The 21,832-nt window shown below is 35.7% G+C and overlaps 1 protein-coding gene across 1 annotated transcript in view; it reads right to left on the bottom strand.

The window, feature by feature from the left end:
* Positions 1-21,832, bottom strand: part of LOC132153280 (low-density lipoprotein receptor-related protein 1B-like) — a 228,918-nt gene that overhangs the window by 175,967 nt on the left and 31,119 nt on the right. The gene's annotated exons all lie outside the window — the stretch shown is intronic.

Below are 21,832 nucleotides of genomic sequence, written 5' to 3'. Positions count from 1 at the left end.
ATTTCATGTCAGTGGTTCTTTAAGAGAAATGCTAATAGAATGATTACAGGTTTCTCATTTACAATTCATCCTTCCACTTTCCTAATGAATGCTAATTTAATTAGCAACTTAAAGCCAATTAATCACTTATTGTAAAAGTAAAGTTCTGCAATGCAATAAGGTTGCAGAAACCGTTTAAGCAAATTGGCATTTGTTTCAAAGTAGAAATATTAACAAAGTAAAAATGACTATTTATCACTATACCTAATTATTACTAATCTAAAGGGCAGATTAAATTGATCAAAAGTGACAACAAATATGTAGTTACAAAAGATTTATATTTCGAATAAATGTCGTTCTCTTGAACTTTCTATTCATCAAAGAATCCTGAAAAAGAAAATACCAACACCATTCGCAACATTGATGATAATAATAAAAATGTTACTTGAGCACCAAATCAGTATATTCGAATGATTTCTGAAGGATCATGTGACACTGAAGATTGAAGTAAAGGCTGCTGAAAGTTCAGCATTGCATCGCATACTTAAATTACACTGTCAAATATATGAAAGTAGAAAACAGCCATTTTAAATGGTAATATTTCTTAATGTTACTGTTTTTACTGTATTTGGTCAAATAAATGCAGAACACATACACACAATGCAATAAGTTTGCAGAACCATTTTAAACATACTTTCTATAAGCTAAGTTATGAATATATAAGACCAAAAAAAAAAAAAAAAAAAATAATAATAATAATAACATTTATATAATAAAATAAACAAATATTACACACTGATTAGAATCAATATGCAGCCATGAACAAAAACACTATAGAAACAATATTATTCAAAAATCTGCAAAGACAGAACAATGAATTAGATAAACGATGAATTCAATAAAACAGATTTCATGCAGTAAATGATAGCATTGCTGTAAGTAGCCCTCTCCTCCATTAACAAAAATAAATAAATATATCAACAGTGTGTAAACGCAGCCACAAATGCAAATGTGTTTACTTGGAGGCATTACTCTGTACAGTAAGCAGACGTTCGCATGTAGGCTATGCTGCTATGCTATTCTGAATCACTCAGTGTGTGAGAGAAAAAGAACAAGAGAATGAGAGAATAAAAGAGAGAGACGGAGCCAAAGCTTCAGAGATATCTATTGACATGGCTGCACCAAAGCAGCTGTTTAAAGATTCATGAGGCACATAGGTGACCTAGACTTCCATCTCGCACACTGTGAATATGTCACATTGTGCCTTGACTACACTGGTATCAATTACCATAACTGCAACACAGCTACTTAGCATGAGAGTTATAGCTCATGTGACTGGACCTCTTACAAATCTTCAGAGTCCCAGTTTCTTCCGAGCTCTGATCCTACACCACTGAAAACATACTCTGAAAGAGTCAGGGTTATTCATCAGTTTTCATTTAGACTTCATAAGATAAAATAAAAACTATAAATAAGTGGGTCATTTAATGGGGGAATGTCATCCCTTAACATATAACAAGCGCATGATTCATCTGCCAAAGCATTTATGCTTGTCACATTTCACAAAAGTATCTCATTATTCTCACGAACGTTTCCTTTTTTCTCAGCTATGGAAATGTGCCGAAAGGTTTTTTTGTTTTTTTTTTGACCCCCTTTTTCCAAGCCCCAAGGAAATTCTAAATTAGGTAAAGTCAAATGTAAGTGACCTTAACTTTGCTTCCTCATATTTCAAACATGAGTCCAAAAGGCGGGCTAATCAACCTCACAACCTTGTGGCTTTTCTTCAGAGAGCTGGAGGAGAAGATACAGGACAGGCATTTCAATTAAAATGTCATTTGTTTCAATCCTTGGCCATACATACAAACAAATACGTACAAATTGTACAGTGACAGAGGGATTTTGAGGCCCAATATATGTTGATTAATACCCATGCTAATTTTCAATTAAAACTGTGTAGATACACTTGCCAACATCTCTCTAATCATTCATGAGGCACTTTTCCATTATTCATGAGTAAATACAACAACAAAACAATTGAGGGGCCCATGTCACATGCATTGCTCTGTTAACGCAGTGGAGTGAGGGGCTGTGAAAAACTGTGATTATCTTAATAAAACCACATTGTCAAATACAGAATCATTCCACTCACAAACTGATTGGGGATTAATCTAATCAGATGAGAGGGAGAGATGAATATTCAGGAGTTTCAGATGCACCGTGCTGGATAACACAGATGGTGTCTCTGCAGTTGAGGGATGATAGGAAATTATTTTCACCCTGTACCAATCTAGAAGCCAGATAGCACTCATGGTGAAACATCCTCTATCATGAGAAAACTCATGAAAGTGGGTGCGGAAAACACATGCTTATCATACTTAAAGTACATGTAGGAGAACTGTCCAAAAAAAACAAAACCTTGGATAATAGTCTATAGTGTATTCGCTGTGCACATTTATGTCTCTTTGACATTTTATCTTACATGTCTTGTAAAAAGAAAAGCTACGTGTTTTTTATGAAAAAAAAAAATCCATCATTAACTATTACCTAACCTCACTAACCTCATTAACTATTAACTAACCATTACTTCAATCAAAAAATCAAGTCCATAATCCATAATAACTCTTCCTCCTTTGAAAAAATCAATCTCCTGTTGTCCTTTCACATTTTAAAACTGTTTTAGAACAGTGTTTGATATGTGCTTATTTCTCACCTGATTCACTCAAGACGACTGTTTCAATATTGATCTATATTGTGCATAGATGACTCGTATTTTAGCCAGAAGATGAACTCAAATCTTATTATGACGGCACCCACTCACTCTAGAGGATCTATTGGAGAGAAATGTATGTAATGATAAATTTCTCCAAATCTGTTCTGTTTTGTTCTGTCAAACTCATCTACATCTTGATTGTCTGAAGGTAAGTAAACTTTTAGCAAATTTTCATTTTTGGGTAAACTATTACTTTAAAAGTGTATATAGCACAATGTTCTGTGTATCTAATTTAAAACAGATCAACAAACAGGAGCATTTGGAGAGAATAAATCTGAACCTTCTTCCAGCTATTTATTTAATTGGCATGAGATTTGTCATAGGTTTCACTCTACGAAACAAATAAAACAAAATGACCAACTCCACATGACAGTGCATAATGAATAATGCATCTAAGTTTTATTCAACCTATAAATCTATCCTAAAGCTATCCTAAAGTTGATGTAATTGAACTAATACTTTTTCCTATATATATATATATATATATATATATATATCATTTACATTTTCTTACAAATGCACACATTATCTCACTAGAATTCATTACAGTTCAAGGTCTTCTGTTATGCCAGCTGTCTGAGTCTGGTGGTAAAAGGCATCCAGGATGAAATGTAAATACGAACCTCAATTAGTTCCCCCCAAAAAACAGTCTCGGACAAGAGACAAGAGTCTCAGGAAATCAAATGATTTGGACTCAACAATAAGCATACAGATGGAGACTACACTCCTGCTCCATACAAAGTAGGGCCTCCACAACTGAACAGCATTTTGGCCTTTTCATTAATTTGCTGAAATGGCTGTAGTGTCACTTTAAAAATAGTCCACTGCCAAAATAAACCCTTTCCCTGTCCCTCACATTTTGCTTTTAATTAAAAAGCCATGGTGATATTTACCCTCTTTTCTCAATGTGAAAAAATCAGCTGGGAGTTGCTAATCCATCTACTTAATGTGTAACGAAAGGCTTTCATATGAAATCATCCATTCTGTCTCTTTAATCAAGGAATCTAAAATAATGAATTCTTTGAGGAAAATGATTAAAAGAATTTCATGGCAAGCGCAAGGATTGACACAATGCCAACATTTCAGTAGCCAATACCAAAACCTGTGAAATTTCATTCTCACCATCAATTTTGAAATCACAGTAAAAACTAATATGATTAGATTACCTGAAAATAATTGTAATAATAATTATATTATTTCACATTAACATTACCAATTAATCAAATAAAATAATTAGGCAATATGTGATTTACATAAAAAGTATACTGTATACATAATATATGTATAAAATAAACTATTCAGAATGTCTGGACGGTGAATGGGCAGTCCATTTCTAAGGTCACAACAATGATGCGTAGATTAAGAGGGATACCCAGTCACATTTGAAATGTTCTATGTAATGTTCTATGTTCTATGTTCTATGTAAACTAACCTTGGACAGGAAAGCAAACTGTTTGCAGTACATGAGGTCCCTGGGCATGCCTTCTGAGCTCTACTTTCACCAGTAACTCTCAGAGCCAAAAAAAAGCCTCAGGTCCAATAAAAACACAAGCCAAAAGACAACTCTACAATGGTTATTCCTTAAAGACATGGCTCAGTCCATGGTTTACGTGCAGTCTATTTTATAGAAGAAAGAGATCATGGGCCTTCATATGGGGTTCTCAGAAAATGAGGCCTCAATATGGTTATTTAATCATCATACAGCAAAAGAGCACAATCACCTATGCATTGTTCTTACAGTATATGTGCAAATAAGGCTAATATTTTTTTTGTGGCAACACTTTGATTTCAAGGAAGATATATATCATGCTGAATTTATTGCATATGTAATGTACTTTATATTCAGCTGCCTTTATTCCACACTGACCCTCAACAATTTCTTCACTGGCTACGTTTACATGCACAATTTTTGGTTAAGTCGGACTGAATTCATTGCAATTGATGAATCTGAATGTAGTGTTCACATGAACACTAAAGAAAGTGATCGGGTTGGTGTGCATTAAAATGTCACAAGCTTCACATCAGAATTGATTTTTTTGACGTGCACACTGCACAAATATAGAGTTTCTCACTGTTTGCACATAATAACCACTCTCCTAAATGGCTTCTCTATTTGTTTTTTACAGCATAATTAATATTTATTTATCCTTTATTCAAAAGGAAGAGCTGTCTGTTCCGCATATCATATGCACATGCGCAGTCCCTTCGGTTTTGGGGTTCAATCCGATTGAGTGTTCACATGCACTCTCAATCTATTAGAAAAGAAATAAACCACCCCCTTCAATCCAATCAAAATTTCATTCTGATCAGGCTCAATCGGATCGATTAACGTGTTTACATGAAGGTTTTTCAGTCTGATTGAGATGTCTATCCGATTACAAACAGATTATTTTTTAGACACACTTCATGAAGTACTCACGCAAGAGGTGCACTATGACTGGTGAGCAAATTTCCCTCTCCGTTTCCTGTGTAGTAATACGTACAGATGAACTCTATGTTGTTTTGAACTAAAAATACACAAGGGTAGCTCAACCTCAATTCTATCATCAGTTACTCACCCTCATGTTTTTCCAAACCTGTACGACTTTCTTTCTCAAAGGCATTTCTTAAAATAAGAAAACATGACATGTTGTTAGTATGGCTTTCATTTACACACAATCAAAGCTGAAAACCTAAAACTCAATAATATTTTTCTGCTTTGCAAACAGTGGTTATTTCCTTCAGGATACACAAACCTAGTCTAAACTCACCTGTATAAACAAGGATTGAAGTACTCTGAAAATTGAACACCTTTGACAGAGCAGCCACAACCCTCGTGGTTATGTACAAATGTCACTTGAATTCCTTCATGCTGTTTATTAGCTCTTTTAGCTATCAGTGTCTTGTGGATGCTCTTGGCAACAGTACAGCAATCTGTCAAGATGGTGTAGGTGGTGTGGCATTGTGTATTTTTCACTATCCTAAGAGAGAAGCATTGTAATTTCCCTCCTAACTTTACTCTCAGAAGCTATATCTGCCATTTACATGGGATACAGAGTTGTACTTTGTGTTCTTAAAGTTGGTTCAGAGAGACAGTGGCATTCGTTCCAATGTCAACCTGGGTTTATCTTCAAATGTCAAAGAGATTAGCTCCTGGTCAAACTGTCCACTTCTGTTATCTCAACATGCCTCCCTCCCATGTTTATATACTATATGGAGCTCTAATGAAAAAAACTTGGATTTATTGAATTTTAAAGACTAGCCAGTAATTTCAGATGAGGATGTGTTTGATTTTTAATGGTACAGCTTACAGCCTAATTAAGGCCCATGGAGGGTGATTGTTCTGTGGCTTTGCCCAAGTTAAGCATTCAAAAAATTATATATATATATATATAATATATATAATTTTTGTATAAATTATATTTGGGCTGGGTATTTACACAAATTTACTGATTCGATACAATTTTGATACACAAGCTTGCAATTCAATTCGATTCCAATTCAATTTGATATTTTGATACAGTATATACCAGACACAGTACATGGCAAATTTTCTCAAAAGTAAAGTAAAATCTCTTAATTAATGCTGTAAAAATGTGTTATAAAGTATTTTTTTTCTAGCTGTCTAACGAGTTTATGGTCACCAAATATGTTTATTTATGAGGTAAATATAACTTTACGTGACATATTTTTTTACAAGCTGTTATAATGACGTCTTTCCGCAGATGAAACACTGAGTGATTACATAAGACAGGATACAGATTTCAGTAAGTTGTACTATTTCTTTTAACATACCTTCAGATGTTCATTCATGTTTATTTTGTGCTATAACTTGTATTAAAGTGAAGGAGGTGATCAGTTCACATGCACTTCCTGCTTCTCTTAAGCCGCTACAGCAGTCTGTCTTTTGACACTCGACAAAATGGTATTTATTGTTTGAATATTCTAATAAAATTTGAATTTGAAATATTAGACTTTGTTTCACTTCAAAAGTAACATTGCACTTTATTGGATTGGAGATGCACTATAATTTTCCGTTCATTAACTGAAAACTGGAAATACTAATTGATTCTTGGGATTTAAGAAATAAATAATAGCTTCATAAAATTGGAACAGATTAAAATTGAGTAATCAACAACTATATATAATGTGTACTCATCAAATAAATGATTTAAAGTACCAGTAACAGAATTGTACAGTGAATGCCATAGAATGGCACCACAGACAAGATAGCGGCTCCATGTGGGGGATCAAACCTGCAATCTTCAGCTTCTCTGCCCTCCCTAAATAGAAAGTTCAATAAGAAAGTCCACAGGGAAACATGCACAGATCCCATTGTTTCTCACTGCATATTGGCATGTATCCTCTGTAAATCATTGGTTGGATTTAATTAAACTAATTCATCATCACGAAGTAATGTAATCAACATCCTATGAAATGGAGCCATCACTTCCTCCGCCGGGCTATGCCTTCCAATGCACCGCCTGTTAATACATCACATTCAAAACCACTCACTGCTCAATAAAATGTCCATACATCACCCCCAAGCCCCTACAGGAGAATCTGCACATTCACACTTCCATGCATTTTTAAACACTACTATGCAGTCCCTTTCAAACACCCGATGCATTCAGATGGCTTTGTGCTTGTTCATAGTAAAGCATTTACAGTAAAGCATTCAGTTTATATTCCACAATCTTTTGATGTCTGTTGTTATGTAGATCTCAGTACAGGCTCCATTCCAGGGAAAACACCTTAGTATAAATGCCATTCAAATAAATAATGCATAGCTTCTTTGGAGAAACAGAGCCAAAAAAATAAAATAAAATAAAAAACCAACACATTCATACAAACAATTATTTGCAAAGGAAGTATTTTAATGCATTGTTTTTTTTTTTTTTTTTGAATCTGCCAGTCCATTAATCTGGGAATAAATGTATTGTACTCATGAACACAGAATAACCCTTGGCTTGGTCCCAACTTGATAAAAATCACAGGATAATGCAGTCTCAAGCTCCACACAGGGTAAAGAGATCCAAAGACACAGTAGACAGCATCCACATTGAAGAAACAATTCTGTAAAATTAATAATTGTAAAGATTCACATCCTGTCCTTTAGAGAAAATAGGCTACTGTCTGTGCTTTCCAGCATGCTGTTATGTCGTCTTGCCTTCAAGGGATGTTGGTCACCCAAACCACTGAATGAATAATGAAATGCTATAATGAAATATAATGAATAATGATATATATATGTGTGTGTGTGTGTGTGTGTATGTGTGTATATATACTGTAGGTTAGGCAGTGAGTACAGTACATGATGACATATGCAGATTTTTATCAACAAGAAATGTTCTTTAAAACAAATGACAATTTACAATGTGATTATATTACTAAGGTTTTCATACATGCATTATGTACAGTATTTACCGACTTTTGCATTATATACTGTATTCAATTGTTCAGTAGACAATTTCTCTACTGAATGAAAACCATCTGTTTGCTCTCTTGCCTCTACGCTTAACGTATACCAACAGAGTTCTCTTCAACAACAGCAGGGGACTAATGTAGGCTTTAGTAGTTTGATGTCATTCAGAGGTATCGTGACAGCATAGCTGTCAAGGTGTTGAAATATGCTCTTTTCACAGGGCTGCTGGTGAGAAGCTAGTGATTTTGTCCCTAAAAAAAAAACAAAAAAAAAAGCGGAGGAGTGAAAGAAAGAAGACAGAAGTGGAACTCACAAGATCTGTCAAGAATAGAAAAAGAATCTCTAACTATGGAGGCACGATATCTGCCAAGAAACATTGTGAATTCCAAAATATGGTATGACAAAATACAATTATTAAAAAAGCATTGATACATGTCTGCATGCTTCACGCACTGACAGTGAAGAAAGCTTTGCCTTTGTTTGGTCTGTCTGTTTGTTTGCTGCTCCCAAGCAGATGGCATTATCCACAGGAAGTGAATCAGCTTGGCTCTCACAGCACACAGGCTCCCACTAAATTAAAAGGATCATCTCCAAAGCTCCCTACTTACATACCAAACCCCCTGGATGTCTGGAGTCATAGGCGTCACTAGGCCATTCTTAGGGGGGCTAGGCCCTATAGTTCCATAAACTGTACACAAATTTGTGTTCGCCTCAGTCCTCTTTAAATTTCATATGAAATCAGAAGCAGACTTCTTTTGGCTCCTCCCTGTCTTTCAGCGCATTATTTTTTAATCCACAGACCGCAGCGGCGCAGAACGAGAAACAGAGGACAAAGTGTGTGTTTATCTTCAAATCTATCTATAAAATGTATTTTAATATCGTTTAAATATCGTTTTAATATCGTTTTCAAATTTCCTATCATTTCAGTTTAATTTTTGTTAGTTTCATTAATGGTTTTGTTAGTTTTAGTTTAGTTTTTATTTTTTGAACATATTTTTATTTAGTTTTTATATATTTTAGTTGCAGTTTTAGTTTTTATAATATAATTTAATTTTATAGCAGAGTTAATAGTTTATTTTTAGCAGAGTTAATGGAGCACTTCCAGTGTAGATCAAAGCAAGACAATTTTTTCAAAGTTTAATGTTTGCATAGTTTAGTTAACTCTTGTGCAAACTTCTTTATAATGTAAATAAATAAATTCTTTACAGTTGAACAAAAAACTAAAATATGCTAAATTTGTAAAGGTTTTCAGAGGTACTAGAAAGCTACAGGCAACTGAGTTTTTATCAGGGTTGGAGCTAAATTCTGCAGGACAATGACCTCTCAAGTGTTGGATTTGAAGAAACCAGTTCTTTGTAATCGTCATTGAAACACTGTAAACAACTAATTTGTTGGATCTTTTGCACAGACTAGACACCGGTGCATGCCCTCCTCTCCCTCGATGAACGTACACAAAAAAAGAAACAATCTAAAATGCTTTGAAGCCTCATACTACTCAAAACTAAATGCAATATTATGATTTAAATTACGTTTGCACTTATCTTTGCCACTCTAGCACGCATGCGCTTCAGATGAGTAACGCAATCAATCCCAGTTCAAAAGCTACACAGGACACAGCAAGCAATATCAGTCATGCGGTTAAGGGCTGAATATTTAGATTTGTTAAGACCTATAAATATTTGGGAGTAATTATAGACGACATGTTGTCATGGAAAGATCACATTGATACTCTATGTAAAAAAAACAAAGCAGAGAATCCATTTTCTTTGCCGTCTTAAGTCATTTGGAGTAAGAAGGCAGATTCTTTTGTTGTCCTATAGGTCTGTGATAATGAGCTTACTGCAATACTGCAACGCTATTTGGTATAAAAGTTTATCTGTTGCGCTAAAAAACAAAGTTTTTAATCAATTAAAAATCTGTTCAAAGATAGTAAGTCAGCCGCTTGAGAAGCTTTATGATTCATCCTATTATAAGAACATGCTTAGGCTGGCTAACAATATAGCCTCTAATCCTATGCATATACTGCATAAAGACTTTGAACTATTACCATCACAACGGCGGTATAGAGTTCCCAAATTTAAAAAAGTGAAGCTGAAAAATTATTTTGTGCACCAGGCAATCCTAGCACTGAACAAAAACACCTAATCAGAGATCAAGAGTATTGGGACGGTGTTGCAGATGTATAAATGTTGTATGGAATGTATAATTGTACTGCTGGAGTGAATGTCAATGTAGAATGTATGTTAAATGTTGTTGTAAACACAAATACTGTTATGCAAGAAAAATTTCAGACACAGTCTGACAATAAAGTATAAAGTAAAGTAAAGTAAAATGTCGTCCTGGCTATTCCAAGCTCTATTATTGCAGTCAGCGGGTGATGCAGTTGAACAGTCCACAAGTCATCAAATTCCGCCGGACCGGCTTCCGTGTATGACAGATAAAGGAAGTGAGAGAAAAGTGTTTATTATGTTTAAAATCTGGATATTTTTCCTACAAAAATGCATGGATTAACTACTGGAGGCCTGTATGTATCCAATGGATCCATGTGAGGTATGAATGATTATGGATGTGCATGCTTTATTTGACGACTTGTGGACTGTGTTTAACTAAAACACCCACCCCTTGCAATGATAGAGCTTGGAATAGCCAGGACAATTTTTTATTTAACTCCGAATCAATTCCTCTGAAATAAGAAAGTCATATACACATAATGCCTCAAGGGTGAGTAAAACACAAGCTAATTTTCATTTTTGGGTGAACAAACCTTTTAACCTGTTAACCAGCACCCCCATTATGGGACTCAGAACTGAAAATTACCTACCTAACTTAACATTTTAATAGTTCCTGACTTCAGTGTGCTACACACACAATTTTGGTGTCTTTGGAAAGAAGAACCCGTTGATAATGCTCAAAAAGATAAAAAGTTATAGACACTGAAGTGCCCTGGAAAATTTTTTTAACACACTGTTTTTTTCATATAAAAATACATGAAATCAGTCCTAGAGTAATCCAGAAAATGAATGGGTTGAAAGTCAAATGTCTCATGAGTTTCTATTTCAGATCTGAAGAAGATACCATGAAAAATGAGATTCCTGCAACCATTTTTCTAATACTATGTCTAGATAGACAAATGTAAATAATTACCAAGCAATTTAAGGGTTTCACTAACTATTTTAGTCCTTAAACATACCACTGCATAGTTATCAAATATAAAATAATTGGCCGAATCTTCAACATTGGAATAATTGATTTATTTGAGCACTAGAAAAATACAATAATAATAATTTGAGTAATAATAAGAAATAAATAAAAAAAATATAAGAATTAACTATAGGCCTATGCCAATTAGTACATCCTGAGATTGCTAGAAATACAGCATTTACACTGATAGACACTCAAACAGTCGGTAATCACATGCTGATGGCCTTAATACAGATGGTAATCATACAGATGTGCCATATATTCAATGATCACACTCATCACATTCACATAGACCGCATTCACACTGATAGCTGTCTATCACACGCTGATTATCAGTCATATAGATGGTAATCATGCAGATACTGCCACATTCTCCAAAAAACACACACACAAACATATATGAAAAATGTTGAAGAAGAAAAAAATAAAGAATTATTTGTGCAAAAAGCTGATCGCTAAGTTACGCCCCCATCAGATGACAGGTGCGTGCATCACATTGCTTCACGAGAGAGCACCAGAATTCAAATAAACAATATTCTGCTTATCTTTGCCTTTTTTTTATTGGATGGTCTCATCCTGTTAGTGACACTGTATGCTAACATTGCATCAAAAATGATTGCATCTGTAAAATAATTTACAGTAGGAAATGTAAAAATTCTCAATATTTTCTTAATATCCTAATTATTTTTTGCATAAAATAAAAATCTATAATTTTTACCCATACAATGTATTTTTGGCTTTTGCTACAAATACACCCCAGCGACTTAAGACCAGTTCAGGGTCACACACACAAACACATACATTGTACACATACACACATAATCACCCCTGTCTGGAGTTATGATATATATTCTATACACACTTAAACTCACTTATTTAAAAAATTGTGATGGCCACAATGAGGTAAAGAAAACATTTTACTCTTAAATCACATTTAATCTGATTAAATACTTAACCCTCTATGGTACGGAGTTGCCATATGGCAACAATTAATTTATACTCATTTCCTTGTTCTGAAAAAAAAAACTACGATATATCACATTATGGGAATTAAAAGGGTAGCCCTTAAGGTAGCCAATTATCTGCTGTTTTTAAGTCACATGACAACTGAATGTCCTCCCAAAACTCATTTTCCCATGGTCAACCTCACACAGAAGACACCTGTTGAAGTGCTCCAGAAATTGCTCTATTAACCTAATTTCTAAACATCTTTTCTCAAGGTGGATTTTTTTGCAACATCTTTGGTAAGTAAATTTGATATTTTAATTCATAAATAAATTTTGTCTAACATAGTTTTACTGTAAATTAATAAAATATCAAGGTTGCCATATGGCAACTCTGTATCACTATGGACAAATAGGTGCGTTGCCATATGGCAACACCGTACCACAGTGGAATTGCAGTAATGAATTTTCCCATTGGGATTTTTTATAGATAGTAGCATCAATAAAATGATCACATTTATTTAATGATTTGAAGTGTTTATTGTAGTATAGTTGTATTTATGTATAAATAACAAAATAATGTCTTCTTTTCAGAAAATGAATACAGCTATATTTTATGGAAAGGGGAATAGGAAGAGTGCAGAGTTGGCCTGTCATGGAGAAGAAAGGGAAGAGCAAATCCCCTGGCTGCAGGGGGATCGTCCACATGAAGTGCAGCAAATGTGACTTGCACCTTTGCATCACAGCTGAAAGGAACAGCTTCTTGCATTTTCATGGGATGTCATGAAATTTGACATGAGTTGGATTGAGATGGGTGCACATGGATGGACTGGGAAAACCCACACTGAGGGGCAGCTGTGGCCTAATGGTCAGAGTTTTGTACTAGTTACCCAAAGGTCACCAGTTTGAGTCTCGGTGCTGGCAGGAGTTGTAGGTGGGAGGGAGTGAATGAACAGCACTCTCTTCCACCCTCAATACCAATGGCTGAAGTGCCCTTGAAGGCACTGAACCCCCATTTGCTCCCCGGGCGCTGGATATATAGCTGCCCACTGCTCTGGATGTGTGTTCACTTCTCATTGCTGTGTGTGTGCACTTGGATGGGTTAAATGCAGAGCACCAATTCCAAGTATGGGTTACCAAACTTGGCAAATGTCACAACTTTCACTTTTCACTTTACTTAAGGGAGCCGCCTATTGTAAAACCTGTATATTATGTTTTCATGTTCTACATGGTATTAGTGCATGTTCCAAGCTACCCTACATGTACTTAACTTGTATAAAATACTTTCAAAAATATTAGTTTTTGTTGTTGGAAACTTTGTGTCAGGGTGCATACTAGACAGAGGACTCAGATGCAGAGTAGAGAAAAGGAGAATCTTTATTCTCGCCACAAAACACAAAATAACATAAACAATAATAAAATGCTCTGGTGCACACAGAGATCTCAGAGCTGGCCGGCACACTGCGGACCACTCGCGCTCCTGGATCTCCGAACTACGGATCCTTTGATGGTAAAATAGAAGGTGAGACTGAGACTTAGAACCATCCAAAACATGGGCAAAGACAAAACAATCTACTCACGACGACAGACAGAAAAGCAGAGACATATAAGGGAGTGGGGGAACGAGCGACAGGTGGGAAAGAATCAGCTCGTGATCTGCACAACCCCTCCACGATCAGCGGTGATTGCCCAGACCACGAGCTACCGAACCGGAGGGACAACACAGACCGCAGGGGAAGCTGAGATGGCACCCTGCACCGTGACACTTTGTGGATGTAAAACAATAAAAAGTTGATGAATTTGATATCCATACAAAAGCTATTTTTTTTTGTCCGTTTGCAAGCATTATAATAATACTTTTAAGTACCATTTCGAAGGTTAAATGATAGGAACCTACCTACTTTTGGTTTGCACGAGTTCCAAGTATAACAATCTATCAATATCTAAAAGAAATGTCAATTTAAATAGAAAAGATAATCATAATTTAATAGAAAAACTTTTTTGCCCATTTTCCATTGTGGTACACTGTTGCCATATGGCAACGTTTTCCTAAATCTTTGGGGGGGCCCAAAGAAAAATTTCACAAAATTTTTTGGGATTTGTATAATTGAACTATTTCATGTAATAAAAACTTATTTTAAAAAATATTTCATGGTTAGAACATAATGCCATAATACCATAGAGGGTTAAGCCCTAGTAAGGAACACACCACTTCCTGCTTTTAGAATCCTGTTCACTGTGGGAAATTTGTCACAATTTTTTAAGGCACAGACTCGGTTTTTAAAATTGGTAGGGATAATTGCATGCAATAAACATTGTATAAGCATTACATGCATATAAACAGAAATAACCATTTGAGGTCTATATACAGTGCCCTCCACTAATGTTGCTATTATTTCATAATTTGAGTTTTCCCTCACTTTCAGCTTGTGTACTTCCATGAAAAGTTAGAATTTTGTGACCTTTTTGAATGAAGATCAAAAAGATAAACAAAACAGATTTATTTTCACAGCCATCTTTGTTCTTATTTATCAAGGGTGCCGATGTTAGTTGAGGGCACTATGGGCTGTAACTGTATATAACAACTGAGAGAATGAAATGAGAAAGCATCATTTAAAAAACGATGTCACTTTAATAAGCTGCTTTGACTTGGCTCTCGTCTTAATGTTGTGAGACAATACAGAAATCATAAAAAAAAAAAAAAAATACAGCAGTTTATGCTCTGAACTTCTGAACATTTCCAGATGACAAATTTGCCTCACATAATTGCATAAAACTCTACTAAAAACATTGCCCATCACACAGAAAGAAAAAGGGTACAAAGCTGTAAATGGGACAATAATTTAAGGTACAAAAGCTAAAATGCGCACCCAATGTAACTTATTTACCCCTAAATGGTGCCTTAAACTTTTTCTAACAATATAACTAGGGATGCCATAAAGGAAAATAAGGGATAATTGTGATTCTTTATAGGAAAATAAGGGACAGAATAAGGGATGCCTCAAAATATTTGTACTGTACCACGTCTATGTCTGCATTCTGCAATCCTTCCTCGAATGTGTTAACAAATGAAACCGTGATTTGTGCAAACAAAATTACTTACCAGTTAAGAATTTGTTATTTGCATGGTCTGGTAGTCATATGGCATATGACTGCGAAAAGGTGACAGACTGTGATCTGTATAACTTTCATACATAATGCTTTGATTAATTATATAACTGGAGCCAGCTAACTTTTGAAGGAATAACCCCTGTTATCACAATTGGATTAGCTGCCTGGAATGCTGAGAGATGTCCAAATCAGCAAACATCAATGCGATTATAAGTCAGATCATTATTACGTTTTCAGAGTGGATATGAAGCAATGAGGTAGGCTGTTTAATTTGCTAGCGGCTGGCTAGGTAATGTTAACTGATTCTAAAGCTGTAATTTGCCTTGCTAGGAGTTAATATTTTGCAATCTTCCTTACCCGTCTTTGGATATTTGCGTTTAAACACAAGTTAAACCATAATTTGGCCGTGGGATACTAAGGCAGACTGCTCGGTATCTATGGTGTCTAACGGGAAAACAATGCCAGATTGCAGTAACTTCACTGTGGTTTGCCTTAGTATTAGTTTGGATTTTGTAGTTACTGCAATTTTGACACCCTTGTTTCTCTGCAATGGGACAAAATTCAACCAGGAGACTTTGTCACAAGACAGATGTCACAAAGCTCATTTTAGGACTTAACTCAATTTTGACCATATGTGTATTTACTGCACTTTGCCTTTGGACGGCAGTGTACATATACTCATAAAACACAGAGTTCAAAAGATGTTAATCAAGTTAAATGTCACCTGATGATCTCATAAATGTCCCCGGCACAGTCTAGCATTTAGTTAGCATTTCATTCTGTGCTCAGAGGCGGCCATTGAGGTAAATATTGCATAATGCAGAATGCCAGTCCCTCAGCTCAATAACAAGATGCTATGCTACATTACCTCTCACACCTCCTTTCTGCAGGTGTCAGTTCTCTGGGGGAATAGGCACATTTACTCTCCATTTATTTCAGTATGAGAGGGGCCATATAACTGCCCTTAGAGGAGTGCTCATAAAATCCATACACATTTCTATGCATCTTAGATGGAAAGTCACAGCCAAGCTATTTTTGCAAGACCACCTATTAATTCTAAGCAACCCAAGTCCAATGCTGTTATACTCTGAGGTATGCTCTTTTGTTTTGGGGTCAACTGTTTTTAAGCCATGGATACTCAGTGGACAGAAAGATGGAGCAGATGGATCCTGTTAAATACAGTATAAAAACTGAATGTTGCAGTTTAATAAGAGCATAAAATAACTGCATATTAGGGCTGTGCAAAAAATCGAATGCGATTATTATGCACATCTCGTCAGTAAAGACGCTCCTGTAATTAGAAGTATATCTCCAGCACGTGCGTTCGGATCAGGGTTGCCAGGTTTTCACAACAAATCCTGCCCAGTTGCTTCTCAAAACTAGTCCAAAACTAGTCCAATCGCGCTTGCAGGAGGTTCCCCGATAAAAATTGCTTCCCGGGGTTACAATATAAGTGTTTTAGCAGGGTTGCCTTGGTAAAATTCGCATTTTAGGTGCTAAATATCACGTTATTTGTATTGGGGTCGCTTCAAAAAGTACATGAAAAACAACCACAGACTTGGCAACACTGGTTGCCATTTACTACACCGAGCCGTAATTCACTGACAATCTACACAAAATCGATGTTAAAATCGCAGGCGATTCTTTGTGGATTTTGAAAACGATTTTGTGTTACTTGTCGGTAGACTACGGCTCTGTGTAGTAACTGCCGCTCCACCTGTACCAGTGTTGCCAAGTCTGCGATTGTTTTTCATGTCCGCGGTTTGAAGCAACCCCAATACAAATAACGTGATATTTAGCCCCTAAAATGCGAATTGTACCAAGGCAACCCTTCCAAAAAATTTATATTTTAACCCCGGGAAGCAATTTGTATCAAGGAACCTCCTGGAAAGGCGATTGGGCTAGTTTTGGACTAGTTTTAAGAAGCAACTGGGCAGGATTTGTTGTGAAAACCTGGCAACCCTGATCTGAACGCACGTGCTGGAGATATAATTCTAATCACAGGAGCATCTTTACTGATAAGATGCGCATGAAAATCGCATTAGATTTTTTGCACAGCCCTACTGCATATTGTACAATATTTATTTGTGTAAATTTTGTATGACATTTATAATCATCATTAATGCACAAGTAACATTAAGCTTCTCGTGAGTGGAACTATATCCCAACTTAATGTTAAATCTAAATTCTTATGGCTCTTTTATGTTTCACTTAAATAAGTGGTTAATAGAGATTCAAAACTGTCAACATTAATTTTACTTGTTGTTTCTGCTCTACCAGTTTGAGAATTTTATGCTATGTGTATGAGGCTGTTAGTACTGATTGAATGATTAAATCTAAGCTACTGTTACTTGTCTGTATGCTTATATATTATTTTTGCCTGTATATCCATATTATTGATAAATTGCTTGTCATTTTGCCTGACAGTCATTTTGTCTATGTACGAGTGAGCTGGTTTTGATTTGTAGGTTTTATGTGTAGCATCATTTTTAAACAGATGTAGATTTTTATTTTATTATTATTATTATTATTATTATTATTATTATTATTATTATTATTGGGATAGAACTATATGTATTAAATATATATTATAAATGTTATATGTTTTTTGGAGCATATAACACAATCCCCTGGTTTCACAGACAGGGCTTAAGACTAGTCCTAGACTAAAATGTAAGTCTGAGCTGTTTCCACTGAAATAAACTTGCACTGACTGATCTTAAAAATATATCAGTGCCTTTTTAGTTTTAAGATGTACATCTGTAATGTTTTTTTTCTAAGCATGTTTATAAAAATTACTTAAATGTCCTAATTGATCTATGGTCTAATCCTGGCTTAGTCTAAGCCCTGTCTGTGAAACCGGGCCAATGTGTATTATGTAGATAGATAGATAGATAGATAGATAGATAGATAGATAGATAGATAGATATTTTTTTATTTATTTTAATTTTTTGTTTTTTTAGGGTGACAATTTTACATTCAGTCCAGGGACTGCAGATGCAAAATAGTCTTCTGGCTAATTCTGGCACATTGGACATTTACAATGCTCTCCACTATTATTGGCACCCTTGGTAAATATGAGCAAATGTGGCTGAGAAAATAAATCTGCATTGTTTATCCTTTTGATCTTTCATTAAAAAAAAAAAATTAAATAACACTAAATTATTATGTATTATTAAAGTAAAACAATTGGAAGTGGGGAGAAAATCTCATGATGAAATAATGTTTTTCTCCAATGCATGTTGGCCACAATTATTGGCACCCCTAGAAATTATTTTGAGTAAAATATCTCTGAAGTATATTACCATTGATATTCACATGTTTTAGCACCCCAGGGTGACTAGAAGCGTAATATTGTCCAGCCATGGCTTCCTGTTCCACAGGATTATAAATATGAGGACCACGAAAGCCAAATACCCCTTAATCATCCATCACAAGAAGTAAAAACAAAGAATATAGTTCTGATGTGCATAACAAGATTGTTGAGCTTCACAAAATAGAAAGTAGTTGTAAACATTGAAAATCCCCGTTTCCACCATCAGGGCAATAATTAAGGGGTTCCAATCAACTAAAGATGTTAAAAATCTGCCCAGAAGAGGACATGTGTCTATATCGTCCTAATGCACACTGAGGAGGAGAGTTTGAGTGCCTAAAGATTATGGGAGTAAAATAATGACTTATGTCTTTGAAACAAAAAAGCATGCTGAATAGCACTAACTGAAAAATAATGCATTGCATAAACAGTACTTGCATTTTAATGCCTTGAATTTCAAGGGCTTGCATTGTTAGGTCCTGAAATTTTATATAGTTGTTCATTTCATTAGGGGCGGCAGTGGCTCAGGTAGGTTGTCTACAAACCGGAAGGTTGGTGGTTCGATCCCCGGCTCCATCTGACCAAGTGTCGAGGTGTCCTTGAGCAAGACACCTAACCCCAGCTGCTCCCGACGAGCTGGATGGCGCCTTGAATGGCTGACACCGCAGTCGGTGTATGAATGGGTGAATGTGAGGCAAATTGTAAAGCGCTTTGGATGGCCATGTGGTCTGTTGAAAGCGCTATATAAATGCAGTCCATTTACCATTTACCATTTATTTAAGCTGTGAATATTTCAATTCAAAATATTTCACACACCTTTTCATAATTAAAAAATCAATAATTCATATTCACATTCCAAGATTCACTTCCAAAATATTAAATCGGTAAAAAAATACGATGTATAATATTCGACATGCAAATTTCGGTCCATTTTATTTCACTTTCCAAATTCGCTTCCTCAAATTCAGTGGTTAAAATTCGACAGATAATTCGCCCTTTAACATCCGGGAGCTGCAGGAACAGCAGTAGAACACAGAGGCATGATCTCCATCTGCTGTCAGTCGCTCACCAGCAGGTGGTGCAAGCGGCTTCTGATGAAGACCAAAGCAACAGGTGGATTAAGTAATACAGTTACAAAAACTGATCTGCAGAAATTAAGCAAGCGCTAAATAGAAGTTTTGATTATCGGGGCGTGTGGAAAAGCTGATTGTGCATATGCTTATTTCAAAATCTTTGCTGTTACCAAGTAAGCAGCATTCAAAGGAGATTATAATGGTGTTTTACCCAACGCTGAATTACAGAACTAACATTACATCTAAGGAGGACATATATTGCTTTCGGTTGTTTAGTTTCCGTAACTTTGTGTCATGGCTTGTGCGTCGCTGTGCTGTGCTGGGGATCCCCTCACGTCACACTCCAGGATTCCCCAATGACGAGTAACGCTGCATTTTCTTTATAATTGATTTCCATTACCACTGATCTATAAAGTCGACAGTCCCACAAAGATATCAATACCATGATTAGTTTTAACAATATGCAACCAATTTATATTAACATAAAAAAATGAGTTAAAAACAATCTAGGTTTATTAATTCTGAAAATGTAAACTGAAGAAATTATTGACGTGCTACCGCACCCAAGGGACCGTCTGACAATTCCACTGACTGGGTTAAAAGGTCCAATGTGTTTTACAGTTTTTCTCGATTGGTTTGGCTCATTTCTTGAAACCGAGATGACATTCTCAAAATAACATGGACAAATCTCCAAACCACCTTGCAATTGTTCACAACAGAATGTCATTTTTCATTGGTTTTATCAAATTGCAAATGCTTTAGTACATGTCTCAAGTGACTCTGTGCTTTTTTTCAAATGATTATGTACAAGTAGCTACAGTTAGCACAATGAGCCCACATTTAGCACATTTTCCAAATAAATAGATCTTGCTGATCTAAACTGATCTAGTTGATTTTTCAGTGAAATGGTTACTCTCTCCAAAACATATCAGCATGGTTTCATTGTGTAAGTCATCATATGCACAATTGTCTGTTCAACTGTCAAAATTAGTCAAAGATATAATACCATGAAAGAATTTCTTGGAACATTTGATAAATTTATGACAGTACTTGACAATCAATCAGGTGAAATTAGAACTAACGAAGGAGCAGTTTCCCACATCTCAGATGACCAATCAAACAGTTTGTTTAGTTACCTGACAGGTGTTGTCTATGATTATGACTGCTGCCAAAAGTATATAGACAGAGCTTGGCCCGGGGCCAGTTTCATTTGCAGTGTGAACATGGAAGCACCTCGCCAAGTACAACAGCAACTTGTTCAAGTGAGAATGCGTGGAGGAATAGGGGGAAGAGGCCGAGGAGCACGGAGGCACCATGATGTCCCAGATGAAATCCGGGCCACCCTTATTGACCACGTTATAAACCATCGCCTCACAATGGCAGAGGCAGGTCGCCGAGTGCAGCCTAATGTGCCTCGGTCTACAGTCTCCTCCATCATCCAAACCTTTCACAGGGAAAACAGGTACAGAACTATTCTATTTGACTATTCAGTGTTGGTGTGTGTGTAGGCCTAGAGCACTGTAATATCTTCATGTGATGTTATATGATACTATAAAAATGACAAAGAAAAAAAAATGGAGAAAATACTGTGAATAGTATTCCAGTCACTGTGCAGTGCATCACACTTTTAGTACCATAAAACAGCAGTACAATTACATTGGTAACTCATTTTGTAACAAATTTACAGTGTTGACCTTTGACTTGTATGTCTAGGATTGGACGACAGCCTCAAGTGGGTGGCAGAAGAAAACTTCTAAATGAACAACAAGAACGAGAAATATGCAACATGGTCATTGCAAATAATGCCATCACACTGAGACCGATTCGTAATGCAATCCTTCTAGACAATGTAATGTTCCAAAATATAAACTCTATCAGCATCTCCCCAATAGACCGGGTATTGAAGAAACATCAGATGACCATGAAACCGATTTACAGGGTACCATTTGAGAGAAACTCTGACAGAGTGAAAGAGCTGCGGTACCAGTATGTGCATGTAAGTCAACTACTGGTTGTCTATCATTGTAACACTATTAC

This window comes from Carassius carassius, chromosome 11 (genome assembly GCF_963082965.1).
Source record: "Carassius carassius chromosome 11, fCarCar2.1, whole genome shotgun sequence".
Classification (NCBI taxonomy): Eukaryota; Metazoa; Chordata; class Actinopteri; order Cypriniformes; family Cyprinidae; genus Carassius; species Carassius carassius.
This window is presented reverse-complemented; position numbering and strand designations above follow the sequence as displayed.